Source organism: Eubalaena glacialis, chromosome 5 (genome assembly GCF_028564815.1).
Source record: "Eubalaena glacialis isolate mEubGla1 chromosome 5, mEubGla1.1.hap2.+ XY, whole genome shotgun sequence".
NCBI classification, from domain to species: domain Eukaryota; kingdom Metazoa; phylum Chordata; class Mammalia; order Artiodactyla; family Balaenidae; genus Eubalaena; species Eubalaena glacialis.
The window spans coordinates 41,798,626-41,824,135 of record NC_083720.1 but is presented as its reverse complement, the minus strand read 5'-3'; the positions used below and the strand labels follow the sequence as shown (position 1 = coordinate 41,824,135).

The 25,510-nt window shown below is 41.8% G+C and overlaps 1 long non-coding RNA gene across 1 annotated transcript in view; it reads right to left on the bottom strand.

Moving 5' to 3' along the window:
* The window catches only part of LOC133092028 (uncharacterized), a 54,167-nt gene that overhangs the window by 16,138 nt on the left and 12,519 nt on the right, over nucleotides 1–25,510 (bottom strand). The window contains exon 2 of the long non-coding RNA XR_009701011.1: nucleotides 9,582–9,679. This is a non-coding gene — a long non-coding RNA (uncharacterized LOC133092028). The remainder of the gene's footprint in view (nucleotides 1–9,581; nucleotides 9,680–25,510) is intronic.

Genomic DNA, 25,510 nt, shown 5'->3' with positions numbered 1-25,510 from the left:
GAACCCATTTTGGCCTAAACCATTTTGTGATCTAAGTCTGGCCACAATGCTTGCCCTTGAACAGGTCTCAGTAATCAACGATCTTAAGGGAACAAAGGAATGCAGGAACAGAGAAAAGGCAGTCAAACTAACACACCACTGTAAAGCAATTATACTCCAATAAAGATGTTAAAAATAAATAAATACATAACAATGAAGTGATAAAAACAGAGTCCTAGTTCCTCTTCAAGGGATATACATAATAATATATCTCTGAGTTCTGCAGGAACTAAGGACCCCACCCAGGTGGAGGACATGGTGATGTTGACCCTCCAGACTTTAATCAACTAGAGCTTGGACTCTCTCCATCTCTGCCCCAGTTTTATGCTGAATTCTCCTCTGCTCAAGCCTCTTCATGAATATGCATGTACCCTTAGCTTAAAACTTCCCCAATTTTGGGCTTCCCTGGTAGCGCAGCAGTTAAGAATCAGCCTGCCAATGCAGGGGACACTGGTTCAAGCCGTGGTCCGGGAAGATCCCACATGCCACGGAGCAACTAAGCCCGTGCGCCACAACTACTGAAGCCCGCACGCCTAGAGCCCGTGCTCCACAACAAGAGAAGCCACCGCGATAAGCCCGCGCACAGCACCAAAGAGTAGCCCCCGTTTGCCGCAACTAGAGAAAGCCCACGTGCAGCAATGAAGACCCAAAGCAGCCAAAAATTAATTAGTTAATTAATTAAAAAAAAAAAAAAACTTCCCCAATTTTGCTGCTGAGGAGACACTGCTTTGGGAAAGATTCCCCGATGTTCTCCTTACTTGCTGCCAACTAATAATAAGTCTTTCCTTCTCCCTATCTTTGGCTTGGTTGTGTCTATTGGTTTGACACCAACCAAGAAGTGAACCCAGTTTTTGGGTAACATTTCTGAAAGGAATATATATCTATCTCAACTTTCCAGCTGTGGAGGTGCTTATAGCAGCACACAGAAGTGGTTGTGTATAGCTGGGGAGCTCTAAAGATAGCCTGAAGTTATTACCATACACACAAAAAAAGCTTCCAAGTCTCATATTTTAGGTTATACATTCATAGAAATTTTACGTTATACTCCTAAACACATGTTTGCTTTTATATTACAATTATAGAAAGAGATGCCCCATGCTTGTTCTGCAGTTTTACATAACTCCTGTCACATCCCCATGTGTCCAGGTGTAGCCATATCTCAGTGGAAGGAATGCTGACTTCAAGTTTCTGTCTTAAAGACCATAGCCCTGCCACACCCTTGGCCCAACACAGAAATGGGGCTCTGCCCCCTTACTGATGTAAGTGATGTCAGCCTTTTTCCTAAGTTCCCTATCCTGACCCATCTTACTCTCTGCTTGCCACTGTTTAATCAGTTTTTGATCCATTTCTCTTCACTTTATATTGATCCTTGGCACTGTTTTCTGGCTTTGACATTTAGCTTGCCCCTTCCTCCTCATTCTGGAAACTCCCTACATTGTTTTGATACACCTTTGTCTCTCCCAGCACCAGTCTCTACTTTTGCTCAGACTGTCAGCATGATACACCCCCATCAGCTTCTCCCAGGGCCCAGGAGTGAGTCCTCCAAAAAATGCTAATATGTCTTACAAAGTGTTAAGAAGACCAAGCCTGGCTCAAGTAGTATTCAGTGTATTAGCTTCTTAGAGCAGTCATAACAAATTACCACAAACAAACAGGTGGCTTATAACAACAGAAGTTTATTCTCTCACAGCTCTAGAGGCCAGAAGTCTGAAATCAAGGTGTGAGCAGGGCCATGCTACTTCCAAATGCTCTAGGGGAGAATCCTTCCTTGCTTCTTCCAGCTTCTGTTGGTTGTCAGTAAGCTTTGGCCTTCCTTGGCTTGCAGCTGCATGACTCCAATCTCTGCCTCCATCTTCACTTGTATTCTCCCTGTTTTTTGTCTATGTCTCTGTTTTCTCTTCTTGCAAGGACACCTGTCATTGTCTTAGAGCCCATGTTAATCCAATGTGACCTCATGTTAAATTATTACATCTGCAAAGACCCTATTTCCAAATAAAGCCATATTCTAAGGTTCCAGGTAGATATGAATTGGGGCAGGGAGGAATACCATTAGTACCATTACCCCAATAAGCATTGATTCTTTTCTTTGTAATGTGAGGAAAGGGAGAGGAATGATGGGCTACATGATGTGTATTAAAATCAAGTTTCTTTAAATAGTTTGACAGGGCTATGAAGTTCTTCAATCCTAGCATCCTCTCTGAGACACTTTCTTGTCATTAAACAGTGTATATACTTTGGGGTATCTGAGGCAATCACCACAATTCGTGAGGTCCCAGGAATGATTCTGCATCTCATCTTGCATTGATTGGACTATATCACACACACCCCAGAGTCCTAGGAGGAATCAAGTCCCACACACTCCTGATTATTTTGTTTGCCTTAACTAGACGCTATGCACTCCATCTGGTCAATGATTGATGTTCGTATCTCTCACAGCAAGTGTTCAGTAGCTGCTTTTGAATTAAATAAATAAAACAATAACAATTATACAATTAACATTCACTGAGTTTACTGTGTTCTAGGCCAACACTGTTAAACAGAAATATAATGTAAGCCATACATGTTATTTTTAAATATTTTGGTAGCTACATTTTAAAAAGTAAAAAGAGATGGGTAAAACTATTTCAATAATATATTTTTTAACCCGATATGTCTAAAATATTATCATTTCAACCCAACATATCCAAAATATTATAATTTCAGTATTTTAAAATTCTTAATAAGAATTTTTAATTCTCTCTTTTTTTTTTTTTTCATTCTAAGTCTTCAAAATCCAATGTGTGTTTTCTATCTACAGAACATCTCAATTCAGACTAGCCACATTTAGGAGCTCAGTAGCCACACTTGGATAGTGACTACCATATCAGACAGGGCAGTTCTAGGCACCATGGTAAATACTTTACAAATACTATTTATTTAAATGTGATGACAAACTGCAAGAAGATGATAGTATTTGTGTTTCCATTTTTTAGATGAAGAAACTGAGGCTGTGAGAGGTTACATAATTTGCCCAAGGAAACAGAACTAAGGATTGGCATAGCCAGGATTCAGGTGTTTTTGATAAGATCCTATGCTCTTAACTGTTGCACTACATTGCCACTCAACCTGGATAGATGGATTGGTGGATGAATATACAGTTCTTTTGAGGTTATTCTTTGGATTCTTGGTTCTTTGTTTTCTTTTTTCCTGCTCACTTCCTTCCAACAAGCAAGTACATATACATACATACACACAGACACACGCACACACAAACACAAGTGTAAATATACATACACACATACACATGCACTCATCTGCTGGACCAATTTTTTCAACCATTCCCAAAGTAGTTACCACCTACATCAGAACCACCTGGACTCACATTCCCAGTATCCACCCCTATATGATTCTCTTCCAGTAGGTTAAGGAGAGCTCATGAACCTATGCTATTAATTTCTCCGATTAATGATTTGGATGTCTATAAAAGCAGTGTTCATAACCTTGGCTAATATTAGAATCACCTGGAGCTTTAAAAATACCATGCTTTGGCTCCATTTACAAACATTCTGATATAACCCGTTTCGGATAGGACCTGAGCATCAGTATTTTAAAATGAACAGCTGGGGTTGAAAATTCTGCATTGAAGTTTGAGATCTAGTCTCATCATGCTTCTATGTTCCTGGCCAGTCTGGATAATTATGCATAATAATGTTTAGAAGAATCCAGAGAAATGAATTTAAAGCTTTGTGCTTCCAGGTGTCCAGGTGGTCAATTAGGACTAGGAGCCAAACTGAAAGCAGCAATCAAGCCTTTATTCACTCACTGCAACAATGCAAGCAAGAGGCAAAAAAGAAAAGCTGGCTCCCCAGTGCTCCATTTTTCCCCACAGAATGGTACCAGGCGAGGGCCGGTGGATGCAGCACAGATGGAAAGGATGCCCTGAATAAAAGGCTCCTACGTCTTTATGGACATGTGGGCCAGAGGGATGGGGGGAGGGGGGGTAGAGATAGAAAGGTACTGAGTCAAAGTGGACAAAAGTGCCTTGGAATGGAAGTGCCTGCCTAGGAATACAGACACGCATTTATGAGAATAACTGGTCTGGGGGTGGACGGCGGGGAGGTCCTGATCCTTGACTGCATCTCCCTCCAGAAAACAGCAATGCTAGTCTGGTGTAAGGAGGGCAGCTTCCCCCATTCTGAGTTAGGCAAAGCTAGTCATGTACCTTCACTGCATTCCACAGAGACCCCTACACTACATGATGCCTTAGACACCCAATTCTCAGCTCCTCTGGCCATTCCAAGTACCCGTTAGGAATTTTTGTCAGTTAAAAATGACAGAAAACCAGGCTTCCCTGGTGGCACAGTGGTTGAGAATCTGCCTGCCAATGCAGGGGACACGGGTTCGAGCCCTGGTCTGGGAGGATCCCACATGCCGCGGAGCAACTAGGCCCGTGAGCCACAACTACTGAGCCTGCGCATCTGGAGCCTGTGCTCTGCAACAACAGAGGCCGCGACAGTGAGAGGCCCGCGCACCGCGATGAAGAGTGGCCCCCGCTTGCCGCAACTAGAGAGGGCCCTTGCACAGAAACGAAGACCCAACACAGCCAAAAATAAATTAATTAATTTTAAAAAAAATGGCAGAAAACCAATTTAAACTAGCTTGAACCATAAAGTTCTCGTTCCAAGCTGCTAAGCAGTCAGACCAAAGGAAGGGCTGATTTTAAGTGTGGTGAGATATGGAGATTCAAATATCTCAGGAGGATTACATAGGTTATATGCAAGTGCAATTTTTTTCTAAGGGACTTGAGCATCGGCTGGTTTTGATATCTGCAGGGGGTCCTGGAACCAATCCCCCAGATACCAAGGGAAGACTGTACCTCTGAACATGACACCAGCCATTTAGGAGAGAGGGCAGTGACATTCCTGGCTTCTCACATCTTCTAGTGTGATCTCCCACGTAGAAATAACACGTTCTCTGTACAGCTTCCCTCACTCCCTGCTCAACTCCCATAGAATCTCCCTGGAGGAAACCAAGGAAACTGAACCCAGCCCAGGGCTATTTGCATCCCTAAGCACACTAGCCCATCACAATCAGGAGAGTTCAAGCTGCTTATAAAACCAAACTAATTTGATCTACTTCATATAATGGCACTTGGTACTTAAGTTTTGTTTCCAGTCGTCAAGGAAGAAATATTAGGTAATGGAAAGAATTTAGTCTTTGAAATCACATAGATGGTGGTTTGAGTCCAGTCTAACGTAGTTTCCAGCACATAGTAGGTGTAGATGTTAAGGTCTTTCTCTTCCCCACCTGGACAGTTCAGTTCAAATGTAATGGAGTGGAAGAAAACTTGAACTAAAAGCCAGAAAATTTGTATTCCAGTCCTCCCTCTGCCACTCATTTCTTCTGTGACCTTGTTAAAGTGATGTAGGCTCAATGTTCCTTGGATCCCTCATTCCTCAAATGAGAATAATAATGCCAGTCTAGCTTGCCTCCAGACTATTGTGGGGATTAAATAAATGAATGTTCATGAATTCATTGCGAAAAGTATAAAGAGCTATCCAGATATTAGGGATCACATTGGGCCATAGCCCTCATCAATAATCTCTGGGACAGCCTTTAGGGAGCAAGAATGCCAGCAGAAAGAATGCAGAGTGGCTGTTTCCTTTTGCAAGGTCACTGCTGTGCTACGGACATTGACAAGCCTGAAGAAAATGGACGCCAGCTACTAGAAAAATCCTTCATGCAACAGAAGATTTTTGTCAGCAAAGCTGAGCAGAATGCCAACTCACAGACGTTTCCCTAAAAGCATGGTTAACTTCCTGATCAACCTTTTGAAGCAATTTAGAAAAGTCATCACAAACCATAGACTCCTGGAAGTTTAGACTCGGAAGACTACCTCAGAGAAGTCACAAGTCAAAATGCTTCATTTTCCAGTTGAGGAAACTCAGGCCCAGATTCACACAGCTACTTTCAAATCCACATTTCTTTCCACTGTGCTAAATATTTCCTTGTGATATAAATTAGGAAGGAGAAATTCTCAAAATCCTCAAACACCTCATTTAACTAGATTCTGTACTGCACAGAGCCCTTCAACCTGGACCCCAGAGGGGGCTGAACCTCCATAAGATTCAGAAATTGGGAAGAAATATGGGCAGGATACGGAAGCCCCAGTGACAGCATAATTTATAAAAGTAGCATGGCATTTGAGGCACTTCAGATGAAAGTCACCACAGAAATGCCTGACTTTTCATGAAATTACTAAAAGGAAAAAGGTGTTTCACATTATATTACAGCTTGCAAGGTTTCCATTAAATTTCAAAGCTGCCCTGTTTAATTAAAAGACTTTTCTGAAATGACTAACTTTAGAGTTTTAACTTTTCTGTGGTAATTTTACCATGACCCTGTAAATGTTTCCCTTCAGGCTGGAAGCAGGGTTTCGTCATGGAAGAGGTGCCACCAGAGCAAGGGAGCCCATAGCCTAGGAGTCTTGTGACTGCATTAGGAAGTGGGAAGCCTCTATTTCTTTATTTGTTGGAACACTATAATCCTGTTAGGATACTCAGAGAGCTGTGTTCAGCCAAACAAAAGTTGCTCACAGAGGATGTGCTTGTAAACACATGTACGCACACAACGAATTTAAGCTTGGAGCTGGGCCTCCTCTTCCCACCTGCAAAGTAAACACTTAAAGCAGCTCCTAACCAGGACTACTTATTTCCTTGATAAATAGTTAGAAATAAGGCCCCAAGCTTTCATAAATGAAGTACCCTTTGTTACCGTCTGTTATAATTTTAACTGTGGCCACCCCAAAATAATATGTTGGAATCCTACCCCCAGTACCTTACATTGTGACCTTATTTGGAAACAGTGTCCTAATAAGAAGAGGAGACAGACACACACAAAGAAAACACCATGTGACAATGGAGGCAGAGGTTGGAGTAGTGCATCCACAAGCCAGTGAAGGTCAAGGATTGCCAGCAACCACAGAAGCTAAGAGAGAGGCCTGGAACAGGGTGTCCCCTGGAGACTTCAGAGAGAGCACAGCCCTGCGGACACCTTAATCTTGAACTTCCAGCCTCCAGAACTGTGAAGCAATAAATTTCTGTTGTTTTAAGCCATCTAGTTTGATCTAGTTTGTGGTGCTTTGTTACGACAGCCCTAGGAAACCAGAAAACACCTTCCAACTCCATGGAGGATGAACACCCAGACATGGGACAAGAAAATGCAAAGAGAAAGGAACAAGAAGCAACTGGGCCTGTATTCAGGGTCTCCCAAGCCTGGCAGGCTGGGCGCTTCAACTCATTTGAAAAATGGTCTGTCCTGTCTTACAGTTGTGGAGAAAGAGCAGAGCAGAAAGTCCACCTTTATTGCTGACCTAGCATCATAAAAATAATTAGCAAATTGCCACAAGGTGCTCCTGGAAGGTGATTCACACCTCGCTGCCGTTCAGCCTGAAAGAGCAGCAGAGCGGCCGGCCAGCATGCTAATGCATCACTTTCAGAGGAAATGGTTGTGTTTATGAACAGATATTACTCTAAATTGTTCTCCACAGCACAGAACATATTTTCTGCACCAGGGACCTCCATACTTGGCTCACAGAGAACACTCTCAGGTGTGGGATGAAGGTCACATCCATCCTCTTAAGTGGATGTGACAGTTCCAACCAGGTTCCAAAGCCAAAGGGCAGCCGGTCAGCTCGCATGGGAACAGGAAGCTTGGTCAGGCAGCTTCCCAGAAACGGGCTCAGAAACAGGAAGGTCAGTGTGCAGGATGCAGGCCTCAAAGTCAGAAACTGTAGAGCTTCGTAGGCGTATAAGCATCTAGGAAAGAAAAACTTACGTGCCTTGCTCAAAATACCTTTAGTAAGATGTTCTCAAACTTGATCTCCAGCTCCTCATCAAGTTCTAATAATGAGGCTCTCATTCTGCAATTTAAACCAAAGTATGCTTTATTTTATGTATATATGCAAGAGATCATCTCAGGGCTATCACTTTAATTTTCATTTTCTATTATTCATTGAGAAGATAAACGATGGCCTTGCATATGGAAAAAACCGAGCCAGGCGGGCAGGGTAAGTGATGGTCTTTGCCACCATTTGTTACCCCCTTGACATTCCAGACACTGCGCTGAACTCTTCAGTTGCATGATGTCTTTTTTCATCCTTGCCCAAGCCTATGAGTCAGGACCTATGATTATTCCTGAGTTGCAGATGAGAAAACTGAGGCACAAGTAATTTCCATGAATTTCAGTGTCCTACAACAAGTTAGAGCAAAGGTGTGATTCAAGCAGAGGTCTGTTTGCCATCAAAGCCTGTGCTATATATACTGTCATCTTTGCAATGGAAAACAATTCCAAAAACTTGTTGATTCCAACATTGTGAGTGAGTCTCCCTTGACCTCTGAGACATTCTCTCTCTACCTTTCCCAGGGCAGGTAAGGATTGGTAAACTGTAAAGTGCCGTCCTCAAGCAATGAACAAGCTTTTCTTTGCCCTTTCTGGCAATGCTTGGCAAGTGCCCAGCAGGTAATTTTTCTGCTTCGGAAGGATTTTGAACAAAGCCAGCATGGGGAGGACAAGTGGGGAGTGCTCCACATAAGGCAGGCAACAGGAGCTAGCAACTGGATTTTATTATGACATTGGTAGCAAGGGAAAAAGGCACAGAATGAAATGGATTCTCCACTGGTGTGGGAACAAGAGAGCGAAGGAAGTCTCTAGACAAAGATGGTAATTAAATCAACACGATCAGGGTACAGAACCATCTTTTTCTCCCTTGTGAGAGTCTCTGACCCACAGAGGGAGAAATCAATTGAGAGCTTTGAACAAAAAGCAACTCATTTAGGATTGTTGATCTCGCCCCTCCCATTTGGGACCTATAAAATGTCTCACTCATCTGCTTTTAAATCAAAAACAGGGAATTTCATTCAATAAGTTCCACATATGGTTATACAAACTATGGTACAGCACAGATTGGAGTAGCATGCTCTCATTAGAAGTCATATTTTCAATGCAAATCAAAACTACTATGAGGCATCACCTCATACTGGTCGGAATGGCTGTCACTAAAAAGTCCACAAATGATAAATGTTGGAGAGGGTGTGGAGAAAAGGGAACTTTCCTACACTGTTGGTGGGAATGTAAATTGGTATAGCCACTATGGAGAACAGTATGGAGGTTCCTTAAAAAACTAAAAATAAAATTACCATATGATCCAGCAATTCCACTTCTGGGTATATATCTGGAGAAAACTATAATTCGAAAAGATACATGCACCCCAATGTTCATAGCAGCAGTAGCCAAGACATGGAAGCAACCTAAATGTCCATTGACAGATGAATGGATAAAGAAGATGTGGTACATATGTACAATAGAATAGTACTCAACCATAAAAAAGAATGAAATAATGCCATTTGCAGCAACATGGATGGACCTAGAGATTATCATACTAAGTGAAGTAAGTCAGAGAAAGACAAATACCATATGATATCACTTATATGTGGAATCTAAAATATGATACAAATGAACTTATTTACAAAACAGAGACTCACAGACATAGGAAACAAACTTACAGGGTTTCCCTGGCACTCCAGTGGTTAGGACTCCGAGCTTTCACTGCTGGGGGCATGGGTTCAATCCCTGGTTGGGGAACTAAAGTCCCTCACACCTCCTGGCGTGGCCAAAAAAAAAAAGAAAATAAATTTACAGTTACCAAAGGGGAAAGGGGGAAGGGGAGGGATAAATTAGGAGTTTGGGATTAGCAGATACAAACTATTATATATAAAATAGATAAACAACAAGGTCCTACTAGAGCACAGAGAACTATATTCAATATCTTATAATAAACTACAAAGGAAAAGAATATGAAAAATAATATGTATACAAATACATATATTCTTTTTCATATTGTATATATGTGTGTATATATGTGTGTGTGTGTGTGTGTGTGTATTCCTGAATGATTTTGCTGTACACCAGAAACTAATGCAACACTGTAAGTTAACTATACTTCAATTTTGAAAAGTGATATTTTCAAGAATATCTAATGCTATGAGACAATGCTAACAAGAGGTTAAGCATAAAAGTCAGGAGTCCAATGTGCCTCTATAACAGTATCCTATTTCTTTAAAATATATGTACATTCTGTTGATTTGAGCGGAAAAAAGACTGGAAGGAAATATACCCAAATTGTTACTGATGGTTATCTCTGGGTGAAGGGATAGTAGTTGATCTTTATTTTTTTCTTTACAGTTTTCTGTAGTTTAAAACATATTTTGCAAGGGCCATATACTATTTTATTGTGAGATAAAATAATCAATATTTTAAATACTTTTGGCAAATACTGAATAAGAATATTGATCAGTGAATCACAAAAGTCAAGTCTCCATACTGACTCTTCTAATCCCTTCCCTAGCCTATGCTCCAGTGTCCTCAACTACAAAACACAAAGGTTGCCCTCAATATCTTGGGTTCAATGCTTTTGTTATACAATGTTGCCAATTTGTGAATTTAGGAGAGAGCCAGAGAAGTGTAGAAGAAATTGAAGGGAATAGGAAGTACAGAGGAGTCAGACAGAGAAGAAAGAAAGAGAAAGCTAAGAAGAGAGGGAAACAGACAAAGCAGGTATGAACTCAGAAGATTTTTGAGATGAACGTTGATTTTTAAGTCACAGCCTACTGTTCATCAGGCTTTTGTTTAACAGTCACAGTCCTGGGACTTCCCTGGTGGTCCAGTGGTTAAGACTCTGTGCTCTGGGCTTCCCTGGTGGCGCAGTGGTTGAGAATCTGCCTACCAATGCAGGGGACACGGGTTCGAGCCCTGGTCTGGGAAGATCCCACATGCCGTGGAGCAACTAGGCCCGTGAGCCACAACTACTGAGCCTGCGCGTCTGGAGCCTGTGCTCCGCAACTAAAGAGGCCGCGATAGTGAGAGGCCCGCGCACCGCGATGAAGAGTGGACCCCGCTCGCCGCAACTAGAGAAAGCCCTCGCACAGAAACGAAGACCCAACACAGCCATAAATAAATAAATAAATAAAATTAAAAAAAAAAAAAAGACTCTCTGCTCCGAGTGCAGGGGGTGTGGGTTCAATCCCTGGTTGCTTCATGGTGCAGCCAAAAAATAAATAAATAAATTTTTTAAAGTCACAGTCCTTTGAAACTTTGATTATTCACAGATCATCATCTGCTTTAATTATTAAACCTCTAAACATCTCACAGAACTATTTCAGCACGCAAGCCCACCAGGATAGAAATTAATCTCTATGCTAAACAAGAATGTGATGCAGTCAAACTGAAATCTGGCTCTAGTGCCTCAGGCTAGAAATGACTCACCCTTGAAATAAAGCTATTATTCCTGTTATCTGCCCACTTCACCTTTAGCATTTGGCTTAGGTGGAAAACAACTCAGTTAAAGATGGTGCTGATTAACTCCATTCCACAAAATACTCACACCTCCTTTCTCTCCAGACTCCCAGGGACTAGTGACCTGGGGACAAAACTTCCTCCTGTCTGTGGGCTACCAGGGTTCTGAGGAGCATGATGAAGGAGACAGTAGTTTTCATTCTGCTAAGAAAATCGGGATCTCCATTTCCTGTAATTGTCTTGCCCTTCAGAGCATCCCACTGTTTGAAACACAGAACACACTCCATAACGCCTTAACTCTAGGACAGTCATAATGTTTCAAGTACAGAGAACTTCAGGGAACATCAGAGAGCCATAAAAACAGGGGAAAAAGTGAGGCAAATCTTTAGTTTAAAAGTGTAAAATTGAAACAGGAGGAAAGGGGGCAGGGCACAACCTTTAGAAGAATGACGTAGCCCAAGGACATGACATAAACTGATTAGAAACAAATAGGTCCAAGATGATCTAGAAAAATGGTACAGATGAACCAGTTTGCAAGGCAGAAATAGAGACACAGATGTAGAGAACAAACGTATGGACACCAAGGGGGGAAAGGGGGGCGTGGGATGAATTGGGAGATTGGGATTGACATATATGCACTAAATAATACGTATAAAATAGATAACTAATGAGAACCTGCTGTATAGCACAGGGAACTCAACTTCCCTTTGCTGTACAGTAGAAACTAACACAACATTGTAAAACAACTATACCCCAATTAAAACAAACAAACAAACAAATAGGTCCAAGATGGAGGACGAGTCCACTTCCACTAGACCTTGAGCCTCAGTATACACTCACTATAACACATCAGCAAGGTAAATGACACACCCTCTGGCACCATGACAGTTCCAAGGCCTACCATAAAGGTCAAAAATGGGCAGTGGCCCAATTCCTGGAAATCCCAATCCCTTCCCCAAAACAGCTGGAATACTCCTCCCACTCATTAGCCTATGAAATTACCCACCCCTATAAAAACTGACAACCCCATACCCTGAGGCTGCTCTCGCCTTCTGAGGTGGCCCACTTTCTGTCTGTGGAGCGTGTTTCTCCCAAGGCCTCTCGCCTTCTAAGATGACCCACATTCTGTGGAGTGTGTTTCTCTCTAAATAAATCCACTTCTCACCTATCACTCTATCTCTCACTGAATTCTTTCTGCGATGAGACATCAAGAACCTGAGCTTCATAAAGTCCTGAGACCAGATGTGTGATCTCAGTTAAAAGAATGTGGGTTCAAGTCCCAATCTGAGTTGCACGGTTTCAGAATGGCTGGACCATTGTACCATTGGAAGAAATTTTTCAATTCCTTATGAGTATCCATCACTTTAGAGTCTACAATCAGTTATAATCCTGGGGTAGGCAGGAAAGCATCAATTTTCCAAATTTATGGAGATCATGCAGATTGCATTATAATATTCAGGGAGACCTGAAGCTGAATCCTAGTAAGATTTTGCTCATTTCTGCAAGAAACGTTGAGCGAAGTGTTGAGAAATCAGGCACAGGGGCCAGATGGCTTGGGTTCAAATTCTAACTCTGGCACATACTGGTTATTTAACCACTCAGTGCCTCAATTTTCTCAGCTGTTAAATGGGGCTTTATTATGGTACGAGGTAGGGTCGTCATGGAAATCAAATAATTAATCTCTTTACCTAGTGCCTGGCACAGTCCCTGAAATTGTGTTGAGGAAATGGAATAATCACCAACCCTTATTTGATTATAGATGTACATGTAATTTATCCTTCCTCATAATTCCTACAAACTAGAGGAAACTCACAATAAAAGCAGGCTAGGCAGTGTGTTTATTATTCTCATCAGAAAGTAGCTGAACCCAAATGCCTTTCAACAGGAAAATGGACAAACTGCAATATATTCATACCATGGACACTAATCAGCAATAAAAATTTTAAAAAGAACTGCTACCTGCCATAATAAGAGTGAACTCACACAGATACGGTGTTGCATGAAGGAAGCCAGATGCAAACAAGTACATATGTCTGACTCCATTGAATGAAGTTAGAAACCAGGCAAAATTAATCAATAATGACCGAAGACAGAATTGTGTGACCAACCATCCTGGTTTGCCTGAGGCTTTCCCAGTTCTAACACTGACAGTTCCACATCCCAGGAAACCCCTCAGTTCCAGGCAAAGGATGACAACTGGTCACCTTGGTGATCACCCCAAAAGAAGCACCAAAGATTGAGCACTTGCACTTTACAGTATGTATCCTCAATCTGTTTTTTTTTTTTAAATCATTGTTTTTGTTTTTTTTTTTAATTAATTTATTTCTTTATTTTTGGCTGTGTTGGGTCTTCATTTCTGTGCGAGGGCTTTCTCTAGTTGCGGCAAGCGGGGGCCACTCTTCATCGCGGTGCGCGGGCTTCTCACTATCGTGGCCTCTCTTGTTGCGTAGCACAGGCTCCAGACGCGCAGGCTCAGTAGTTGTGGTTCACGGGCCTAGTTGCTCCGCGGCATGTGGGATCTTCCCAGACCAGGGCTCGAACCCGTGTCCCCTGCATTGGTAGGCAGATTCTCAACCACTGCACCACCAGGGAAGCCCTTTTTATTTTTGTTTTTAAGGATCTGGACTAGAAAGGGTGAAGTGTTGAAGAAGTGAGATGGCCAACAGTGCAGTTTTGCCAGTTTTGCCAATGTATTCACCACCCAAAACAAGGCACTGAAATTTTTCATCCCCTCCGAAGTTCCCTTACTAGTGGGACACTTTTCATCATGGTGAAGAGCCAGCAAAAAGTTATCCGTTTCCTTTAGGCGGATGGGGTCAGATTCCCAGCTGGCTTGTTAAATTGCACTCCAGCAAGGGACTACTCCAACTCCAGCTATAACCTCAAACAGCGCCTTGTAATTTTCTATCTAAAACAAAGAAAACTCCATTTCATTTCTGTCCCTGAACTATTGAGTTTTATCTCGCTAGGCTTCGTTGACCTTCTAAAGGTTTTTTATATGTTTTCTTATATCCTGGTTCCTCCACTTATCTTAATTATTGAAGTACCAGTTTTTCAGAATAGACTATATAAGTCCTTTTATAGCATTGGACTGCAATCTTATATATTAGGTGTCTGGTGGGAGGGCTGTAAACTCAGGAGATTGTGGTAGGTATGGTGCTTTGGACTTGCCGTAATATTTTTTCTGTCTCGCTCCCTATAATATCACACATTATTAGAGTCTATGCCTTAAAATCCATCTGGTTCTCAACTTGTGGGATATGCTCCACATAACCTTTCCACACTACTCCAAATTTTTATCCAATTTATCAACCCCAGAGAAAGGAAAATTGTTTGTTAGAAATGCAGTAAAGGCTTATGAACTGGCTCCCGCTATTAATAAGGCAGTCATTTTGCCAGATGATGAAGGACATGCCAGGTTCTGTTGTTCTAGATATTTGTCAGCCTCTGTGCCCAAGCAAGTTAAAAATAAAACATTTCCAGGTATTTCCATGTACTAGCCAGCAGTGACCTCGACAGCATAAATGTGAAAGACATCCAACCTGATTCATCAGAAAAGAAGCAGACATAGGCAAAAGTATGAGGGAAAGAGCCATGAGGTCTTGTCCCTGCTGCTTCTTCCTCCCACTACAGTGACATTGTTCAGACCCTCATTGCTTCTTGCCTGGACTATTTCAACAGTCTCTTAACTGGTCCCCCACTGTTGGTCTCACCTCACCTCCACCCTCTATACCTTGGACAGTACGAGCTTTCTCAATCATTCTCTGATCAAATAGCTTCCTATTTGTAATTCTGCAATGACTTCCCCATGCCTGGGGAATGATGTCTGCACTCCAACATGCTGTTCGAGGATCTCCATAGAGTAATTTACCTCTCCGCTGCCTTCTCTGTACCACTCCTACTTATACACCCAAGTGTTCCCTTCTGCAGTCCTACAGACTATGCTCAGGACAATGCATGCTCTCCCAGACCCCCTTACATTTGCAGCTGCTTTGTCCTGTGTCTGAAATTTGTTTCACTCTCTCTTCTCCTAGTTAATTCATCATGAATTAGCTTAGATGCCATGTCCTCCAAGACTCTTCCCAAACACTTCTGAAAAAATCACGTCTCCTCCTCTGCACCCCTGTAACTCTCTGTCATAATGTCTTCAGTGTTTCTGTTTTCCCCAACTCCAGAGACACCATTCACATCAAACACTGTAAGAAGGGGACTCCCCCCCATTGTGTGAGATGGCAGCTCTGAGCCTTTGCTCCTAAATCAATTGTTTACCTGTCTGTCCCCCACCCCCTTGCATCCCCCTTAGCAACCTTCCACTTATCACTATGACCACAGCTCTGTTTCAGAGACTCCCTCCTCTGCCTGTAAGTCCTCAGGTTCCCTTCTGGATCCACACATCTTTTGAACCTGTTTACTCCATCAAACTAACCCTTTTTGCAGACCCTATGCTTTGGGATTTGAAAGTGTTCATTTTTCCAGTGGTTCTTAAGTTCAACTTCTCCTGGGTCGGTATCATTGATTTCCACTTGGCTATATCTGGCAAAAATAGGCAGGACAATTCCCCACACAGGCCCAATTCCCAAAACTTCACCCTGGCCAGAGTCCCAGGCCTCAGTCACCAACGAGAAGAATTCAGTCCCACAGAAGGCACTCAGGAAGAGTTTGGGACTCCTTGCCCCTTTAGTCTCTAAATTAGTTCCTTGCAGACAGGGGTCATGCCTTTAATTTCTTCAAAACATTTCTCTCTCCCCAAGTTGGCTGAATCATAAACTGTGCATAGTAAATACTCATTTAATGCTTTTTAGGTGAACACATTTATAAATTAATGAATAATTTGAAGCTAAGAAACGTTATTTATCTTTAGTTGAGAGAAATGCATTCTTAAAATAATAAATTAAGCAAAAGTTAGTTTTGAAACATAAAGAATCCATGAGCTATTTTGTTGATTTTATTAGTACACATTTTCTACAAACCTGAGAATAGTTGCTTGCCAAAAACCTGGAAGAAGTCATCACATAAATGTCCTTTTTTGTACCTATAATCAATAAACAATCTTTTTGATGGGGAGCATCCTCCACAGAAGATCATATTGTAATTTTCCTTAGGTTGAGTGTTGCGTATTCTCAGTTTATTCCCAGAGACACAAAGATAGTAAAGTCTTCCAAAATCATATGCGAAAACCAATGGACCGTGGGAGAGAAGAGGATGGGAGCAGTGGGATAGAAGGAGGCTTTGGTTTTATGCGTGACAGAAGAAGAGAGTCATTCTCTGCTCTCAACCTTGGTCCTGCAGCAACCTTGAGTCTGCAGCTTTCTGGGACAGGCCATAGCTGTTAAAGAATCAATCTGCTTAAATTTTTCTTCGTTTAAAAAAAAAATCAGCTTTCTCTTTTGAAACCCTTAACGGCAGAATGAAATAATTCGTCTCTCGCTTTGGAGATCATACTCCGCCGGGTAACTATAGGCGGCTGAGATGTCTGCCCGTGGATCTTTATTTGGTCAAGTTTCAGATCATATTCAATTCTTAATCTTTCATCATAAATCAGTTCTTCTGGTCTTTTAATCACTCTTGTTGCTGTGTTCTGAACTGGTTCCAGGGCAATAAATCAATTAAGAAGTGTTTGTAAAGTGCTTTAAAAGATAAAAAATGTGGCTACGTGCAGCATGTTACAGAAACCGGGCAGTTGAATCTGGTGTTCTAGGTGTGGTCTTTGTATGGGGAGGGGCTTGTTTCTAATAAATTTCACAGTAATTACTGAGATGGATTGATTCATTCCCCCTTTGATATTTCTCTTATTTCCTAGAAGCAAAGCCAAATCACATTTCTTTGAGATATTTGTTTGGGTTGAAGGATAAGGACAGCTATTTTTTTCTGGCTGTGCCATGCCGCCTACGGGTTCTTAGTTCCCCTACCTGTGATCGAACATGAATCCGTGTCCCCATGGAATTCCCAGGACAGCTTTATTTTTATAGCAGGAGAGACTGTATTTGGATATGAGAACTTTCTGATGGCAAAAGAAGAAAACAAATAAATGGTCGACAAAAGGAGATGGTGGAGATTCTGTCAATGGAGATCTTCAGGAAAATAAACAAGCAAAAAGAGAGTTCTCTTCAATTAAGACCAGGGATAGCAGATAGACTTCAAGTTAAGTTGACTTCTGATCAATTCTGATCAGTTGGTAGCAGCTGCCTGTAAAAATAGTTTTAAAAGAATGTGGAAGCTACATCCAGACTCAGAGGGAAAGCATCATGATCAATTAGCAATGTCCTCCCTGAGTGCAAAGGAGGCAGGTAAGAGGCATGCATGTTACCTACCTGCATTAGACATTAGACAACTTGAAGGCAAGATTTAGAGGTATGGTCTGACACAGGACAGGTGTTCTCCCACTCTAAAAGATTCCAAATTTTTATTTAAACAGCCTCACAGTATGCTCTACATTGCATAGAGGATGTATGGCCTATCAGCCAACACAAACTGCATACCTACTGGGCATAGAGATGGATGCTAATATTGGCGGTGGTGAGAACAAAATGTATTCCATTTGTGTCATACCTTAAGTTTACAGACATTAACATCTATGCTGTCTTATTTTATACTCATTTTAGTTTTCAAAAAGTATGTATTGTGCCTACTGGGTGCCAGGTAATATACTATGAGCTGGATGTAATAGGTAAGTTGAAAATAAATACAGTCCCTGCCTCTTGGAGTTAATATTCTCATGGAGGATAAGAGGGATGAAAAGGTAGGTATGGACTTCATTTTGAAGATGAGAAAACTTATGCTCAAATAACATACATAATGCATCCATTAAAAAAAAAAAATGACATGTGGAAGGACCAGGACTCCAACTAAAGGTTCCCAGTATAATTTTTCTCTCTGTTTATCCCTGGAGTCCTACTCCATTGTTTTACGTAGCCCCTGATCCCAGACCTGGCAGCCACATGGTTCTACTTTCTGATACTCCTGAGGACCACTTATCCCCTGGACAATGCTGACCTTCTGGAGCTCCCTCATCTGATCCTCTGAGGGCTTTCCCAGTGATGCCCTCAATCCCACAGGCCTCTGATGGCTCCTTCAGAGAACGGTGCCCTGTGTCTGGAATGGAGAAGAGGGCTTCACAAGCAAGATGGAGTCAAGCCAGATTTCAGACAGCAGGTAAGATCCAAGGTGGAGAAGAAAGGGAAAGGCATTGTAATGGGGGAGGGTGGGGGGATAAAGAAGAAATGGCATGTGAAGTTAGAATATTATAAAACAAACATGTGGCTTCAGGGAACAATGAGCAAATGAGTTTGATTAATCCAAAGAAAAAACAAAATATTTAATTAGAACCTATGCACCATAGGCACCGGAAAATAATTTCATTTAGTCCTCACAACAACTGCATGAGTAAGAAAGGATGCCATCTTCCCACATTACAGACAGGGTAACTGATATTCATCACATTAAGTAACTCACCCGAGGTCACAGACTATGAAGTGGCAGAGCCAGTTTCATGCCCAGGTCTTTCCATCTCCATATACAGAGTTCCTTCTCCTCAAGTGTGCAAGGTACTCAATGCACAAGAGGGTGAGATTTATAGAAAGAGTGAAAGCACACATCAAAATTGGGCTGGAGAGAAGAAAGACTACCTTTGCCAATTTGACACTGTTGTTGTTACCTGCTCTTGCCTGATATATGATGTGTTCAGGGGAAGATGGCAGACAACTCTGTCAATTAATCCAAGCCTTCTGTCTGCCACGAAGAGGAAGGCTTGACTGTTACTACTTTGGGGGATGCTAAAAACTTAGAGATGGACTCCTCACAGATCCTCTCTTTTCTCCTGCTGCCTTTTCTCTGCAACAGTTGTTCTCTCTCTTTGCCTCTTGCTGAAGATGCAGCTTGTTGGCTTCTCAATATTGACCCCCTCTCCCTCATCCTTCCTACAGAACCTCAACTGCACTCATTCATCCACCCTTCTCTGAAGGCCATGTACGACAGAGGAGGCAGGATGTACCCCCAACCTCAGCAGGTAACTACTGCTTAATCGAAGATGGTCCTGGTGGTCCCATTTTCCTTACCAATGGGGACTTAGGCATGAGCTTGTGATGCAATTGGGTGAATGAGACATGAGGATGAGTTTGCCAGGAAGCTTGTGGGAGAGGGTTTTTATTAATAAAGGGATGCAGAAAGAAATGGCTGCTACTTCCTCTGGATATTTTTCTATTTGTGATGCCTGGAACTGTGGCAGCCATATTGCAAACATGAGGGGGCCAGACTAAGGACAGACCATCTTTGCCAATTTAACAATGTTCCCTCACCTAATTTTGTCTGTCATGTGACATATACAGAAAAAGATGGTTCACTGTGCTGATTCACTGTGCTTGACAGAGGGTTTCTTTGTGGGTTTTGACAAATAAGAGCTTCTGAAAATGGAGTTTGGGCCATGGAAGAATGAGACAGAAGGAAAATAACATTGTAAGAAGGATCACTTTAGTTATTAAATGGGTACCATATAATGTCCTTTGACAAGAAGGAAAAAATAACGGAATTTAAAAAAAATTTTTGGTTGTTGAACTATGCTTCTTGATTATGACATCACTCAGAAACTAGACCACAATGATCATAATTTCAATAGTATGAAAACCAGCCTAAAGGAAATGAGTCACGACACAAGAGACAGCTCTTATTTGCACATTTGTTGATTTTATGCAAACTCTTCACTGTAGAACAGGGATTGGCAAACTACAGCCCTAGGGCCAAATCAAGCATACTGTCTGTTTTTGTAAATAAAGTTTTGTTGGAACACAGTCAAATCCATTTGTTTACGTATTGTCTGTGTCTGCTTTTGTGCTAAAATGTCAGAGTTGAGTAATTTCAACAGAGACTGCAGGGCTCATAGAACTGAAAATACTTTCTGTCTGGCCCTTAACAGAAAGTCTGCTACCCCTAATTTAGAAGGAAGAGAACTGAACTGACAGACTGAGTATACAAGTAAATACTGGCCAGACCACATAAAAAAATGACCACACGAACGCATATGAATTCTGACCCACAGTCTACAGCAACCAGCCCAAGAAACCAATCCATTACCAACAGTAACCAGCTCAGGAAGTCAACCTGCTACCTGTAAGTCAGGCTTGTAGGAAGTCAGACCACTACCTCTGGCAACTCGTCCAGCAAGCCAAACAACAAGTCCTATAATAATCAACCCAAAACAGCTAGGACTTGATTAATAACTGACAGCTTTCCTAACTTTTGTCCCCGTTTCTGACTTAGGACGAACCAGAGACAGTTAAATCTGCATCCCTAACCAATCACATAGGATGTCCTTCTTCTAGTTACCCGGACAATTTCCTCATGCTGCAGCCTCCAATCGGGACACATATGAAGCCTTCCCTTTTTTCCACAATAAAGTTTTTCTATTCTTCTGCCTGTCTTTAAGTCTCTGCCTAAATGTAAGTCATAGTGGCTGACTCCTTTGCTAGAGCAAGTTCAGAAAAAAATAGTCTTTGTTTTTCTCATTTGTTTGATCCCCGTTTATTTCCACAGAATTTGGAGTCACAAGAGCTGAGTCCTAATCCTGAATCTGCCAATCATTCCATATGTGACACTGAATAACCCAACTTTTCTGTTTAAAAGATAGAGAGAAAGAGGCAGGGTCCCTGCCCATTGTAGCTCACAAGCTACTTACTCTTTCAGGGTGAGACTATTGCCATACTAGAAACATCTGGAAAGGACAGAGGTAGTTCTGAGGAAAGAGCAACAGAGTGTGTCTGGGTCATTTATCGAGTAATTGTCTGGCATCAATTAATTGATAATCATTATCTTTGACCACTATTAATATAGTTGATAGGAAAATATCTTTCCCCTAAATTCACGAATTTCTTCCTTTTCAAGCTAAACTGTAAGCCACTCATTTCAAAATATGGATAAGTCATTTGTTTGAAAATCCAATTTCACAAATGGCTTATCTGTTAAAGTAATATTTTAATGGATCTTGATTCAAACCTTGATTCAAACCGTTTTTCTAAGGTTTCCATTAGTAGAATCATTTGAGTCTGTCTAGTTTGTTTCATGGATACTTAAAAATTTCCACAAATGATACACTTCAGAATGTTTTGGATGTCTTTAATATTTTGTAGAAATTTACTTGATTTATGGTATGCAAAACAAAATACTAATTGTACAGAACATTCACTAAGATCTCATTGAGTGCCTTAAGTAATACTTCCACAGTTTTATTGTCCATGAGCAAATGTCTTCATGTAAGTTCAAAAAAGTTCATTGTTTAAAAAAGCCTTTTAAAGCTACAGTTGCCATTTCTTAAAAAAGCAATATATGAATACTTGTTTGAATTTTTCAGCTTTAATCCAAATGTTATGGGACATATAAGCAAAGCCCATATTGTAAAATCTGTAATACTCCAAATTCTCCTTCTATATGCAAGTTGAAAGGTACCCTGGACAGTGTGAGAGTCTTGGTTTACAGTCTGGAATCTACCCTCTACTGTCTGAGTAACCTCCAGAAAATAACATCACATCTTTGGACCCGTTTCCTCTCTTGTAGGCTATCACTAAGTTTCATTTCAAGACTAAAAAGCTACCATGAGTCAGCTCCAGGAATTTTAACTACTAATAGAAAATGACATTTTCCAGATGCTCAACTGGGTGGCTTCCATCCTGAAGGAGGCCTAAGCTCGTGAAATTTCTACAAGTTTTACACAAGGAGCACTGAATTCAAAGCTTAATCTACAAAAACTTCTATCCAGGTGTTGTTCCCAAGCATAACAATACTTTGTTAGCATCATCAGCAAAGACTAGGGTAACTGACAAGGTCACTGAGGGGGATCCATTCATAGATCAAGGGCTGAGCTAGATTCTGGGGATTTGGGGGTAAGTAAGACACAGCCCCTCCAGATGCCCACAGCAAGTGAGGAAAGAAATGGATTGCACACACACAGCAATGAAGACCCAAAGCAGCCATAAATAAATAAATATTTTTTTAAATGGATTGCATATGAATAGAGACCATTCACTTGGCCTTGATCTCATTGTATGACCCATTGGAAAATATATGTGTGTATTCTTGTTATTATCAGAGGTGATGTGGTAGTTACCAGCAATAAGTCTAGAACAAGGCTTCCCAGGTTCGAATCCCCACTTTGTCACTTTGTGTGATCTTGAACATGACCTAAATGCCGTGTGACTTAGGTTTCTCCTATCTATAAAGCAGGGATAATAGTAATACACACCTGGAGACCTTCAAGATGGCAGAGGAGTAAGATGTGGAGATCACCTTCCTCCCCACAAATACATCAGAAATACATCTACACGTGGAACAACTACACAACACCTACTGAACATGGGCAGAAGACCTCAGAATTCCCAAAAGGCAAGAAACTCCCCATGTACCTGGTAGGGCAAAAGAAAAAAGAAAAAACAGAGACAAAAGAATAGGGACAGGACCTGCACATCTGGGAGGGAGCTGTGAAGGAGGAAAAGTTTCCACACACTAGGAAGCCCCTTCACTGGTGGAGATGGGGGTGGTGGGGGGGGGGGAAGCTTTGGAGCCACGGAGGAGAGCGCAGCAACAGAGGTGCAGAGGGCAAAGCAGAGAGATTCCCGCACAGAGGATTGGTGCCAGTCAGCACTCACCAGCCTGAGAGGCTTGTCTGCTCACCCACCAGGGCAGGTGGGGGCTGGGAGCTGAGGCTTGGGCTTCAGAGGTCAGATCCCAGGGAGAGGACTGGGGTTGGCTGCGTGAACACAGCCTGAAGAGGGCTAGTGCGCCACAGCTGGCTGGGAGGGAGTCTGGGAAAAAGTCTGGAGCTGCCTAAGAGGCAAGAAACCATTTTTTCCAGGTGCACAAAGGAGAGCGGATTCAGAGCACCGCCTAAATGAGCTCCAGAATGGGTGCAAACCACGGCTATCACCGCGGACCCCAGAGACGGGCATGAAATGCTAAGGCTGCTGTTGCAGCCACCAAGAAGCCTGTGTGCAAACACAGGTCACTATCCACACCTCCCCTCCCAGGAGCCTGTGCAGTCCGCCACTGCCAGGGTCCCGTGATCCAGAGAAAAATTCCCTGGGAGAACACACGGCGCGCCTCAGGCTGTTGCAACCTCATGCTGGCCTCTGCCACCGCAGGCTTGCCCCGCATTATGTAGCCCTCCCTCTCCCCTGGACTGAGTGATCCAGAGCCCCCTAATCAGCTGCTACTTTAACCCCGTCCTGTCTGAGCAAAGAACAGACACCCACAGGCAACCTACATGCAGAGGAGGGACCAAATCTAAAGATGAACCCCAGAAGCTGTGCGAACAAAGTAGAGAAAGGGAAATTTCTCCCAGCAACCTCAGGAGAGGTGGATTAAACCTCGACAATCAACTTGATGTACCCTGCATCTCTGGAATACCTGAATAGAAAACAAGTCATCCCAAAATTGAGGTGGTGGACTTTGGGAGCAACTGTAGACTTGGGGTTTGCCTTCTGCATCTAATTTGTTTCTGGTTTTATGTTTGTCTTAGTTTAGTATTAGGAGTTTATTATCATTGGTAGATTTCTTTATTGATTTGGTGGCTCTCTTCCTATTTTTTTCTTATATATACATACTTTTTTTTCCTTTTTCTCTTTTTGTGAGTGTTTATGTGTATGCTTCTTTGTGTGATTTTTTTCTGTATAGCTTTGCTATTCCCATTTGTCCTAGGGTTCTCTCTGTCCGTTCTTTTTTGTTTGCTTTTTGTTTTAGTATAGTTTCTAGCACTTGTTATCATTCGTGGATTTGTTTTTTTGGTTTGCTTGCCCTCTTCTTTCTTTCTTTCTTTTTTCTATTTTTTATTACTTTAAAATTTTTTAATTTTTAATAATTCTTTTATTTCTTATTTTAATAACTTTATTTATTTTGTTTTATTTTATTTTTTTCTTTCTATCTTTCTTTCTTTTTTTCTCCCTTTTCTTCTGAGCCGCATGGCTGACAGGGTCTTGGCACTCCAGCCGGGTGTCAGGCCTGTGCCTCTGAGATGGGAGAGCCAAGTTCAGGACATTGGTCCACCAAAGACCTCTTGGCTCCACGTAATATCAAATGGCAAGAGCTCTCCCAGAGATCTCCATCTCAAAGCTAATACCTAGCTCCACTCAACAACCAGTAAGCTACAGTGCTGGACACCCTATGCCAAACAACTAGCAAGACAGGAATACAACCCCAGCCATTAGCAGAGAGGCTGCCTAAAACCATAATAAGGTCATAGACACCCCAAAACACACCACCGGACGTGGTCCTCCCCATCAGAAAGACAAGATCCAGCCTCAGCCACCAGAACTCAGGCACCAGTCCCCTCCACCAGGAAGCCTACACAACCCACTGAACCAAACTAACCACTGGGGTCAGACACCAAAAACAATGGGAACTACTAACCTGCAGCCTGTGAAAATGAGACCCCAAACACAGTAAGTTAAGCAAAATGAGAAGACAGAGAAACACACAGCAGATGAAGGAGCAAGGTAAGAACCCACCAGACCAAACAAATGAAGAGGAAATAGGCAGTCTACTTGAAAAACAATTCAGACTAATGATAGTAAAGATGATCCACAATCTTGGAAATAGAATGGAGAAAATACAAGAACCGTTTAACGAGGATCTAGAAGAGGTAAAGAGCAAAGAAACAATGATGAACAACACAATAAATGAAATTAGAAATTCTCTAGAAGGAATTAATAGCAGAATAACTGAGGCAGAAGAATGGATAAGTGACCTGGAAGATAAAATAGTGAAAATAATTACTGCAGAGCAGAATAAAGAAAAAAGAATAAAAAGAATTGAGGACAGTCTCAGAGACCTCTGGGACAACATTAAACGCACCAACATTCGAATTATAGGGGTCCCAGAGGAAGAAGAGAAAAAGAAAGGGACTGAGAAAATACTGGCAGAGATTACAGTTGAAAACTTCCCTAATATGGGAAAGGAAATAGTCAGTCAAGTCCAGGAAGTGCAGAGAGTCCCATACAGGATAAATCCAAGGAGAAACACACCAATACACATATGAATCAAACTATCAAAAATTAAATACAAAGAAAAAATATTAAAAGCAGCAAGGGAAAAACAACAAATAACATACAAGGGAATCCCCATGAGGTTAACATCTGATCTTTCAGCGGAAACTCTGCAAGCC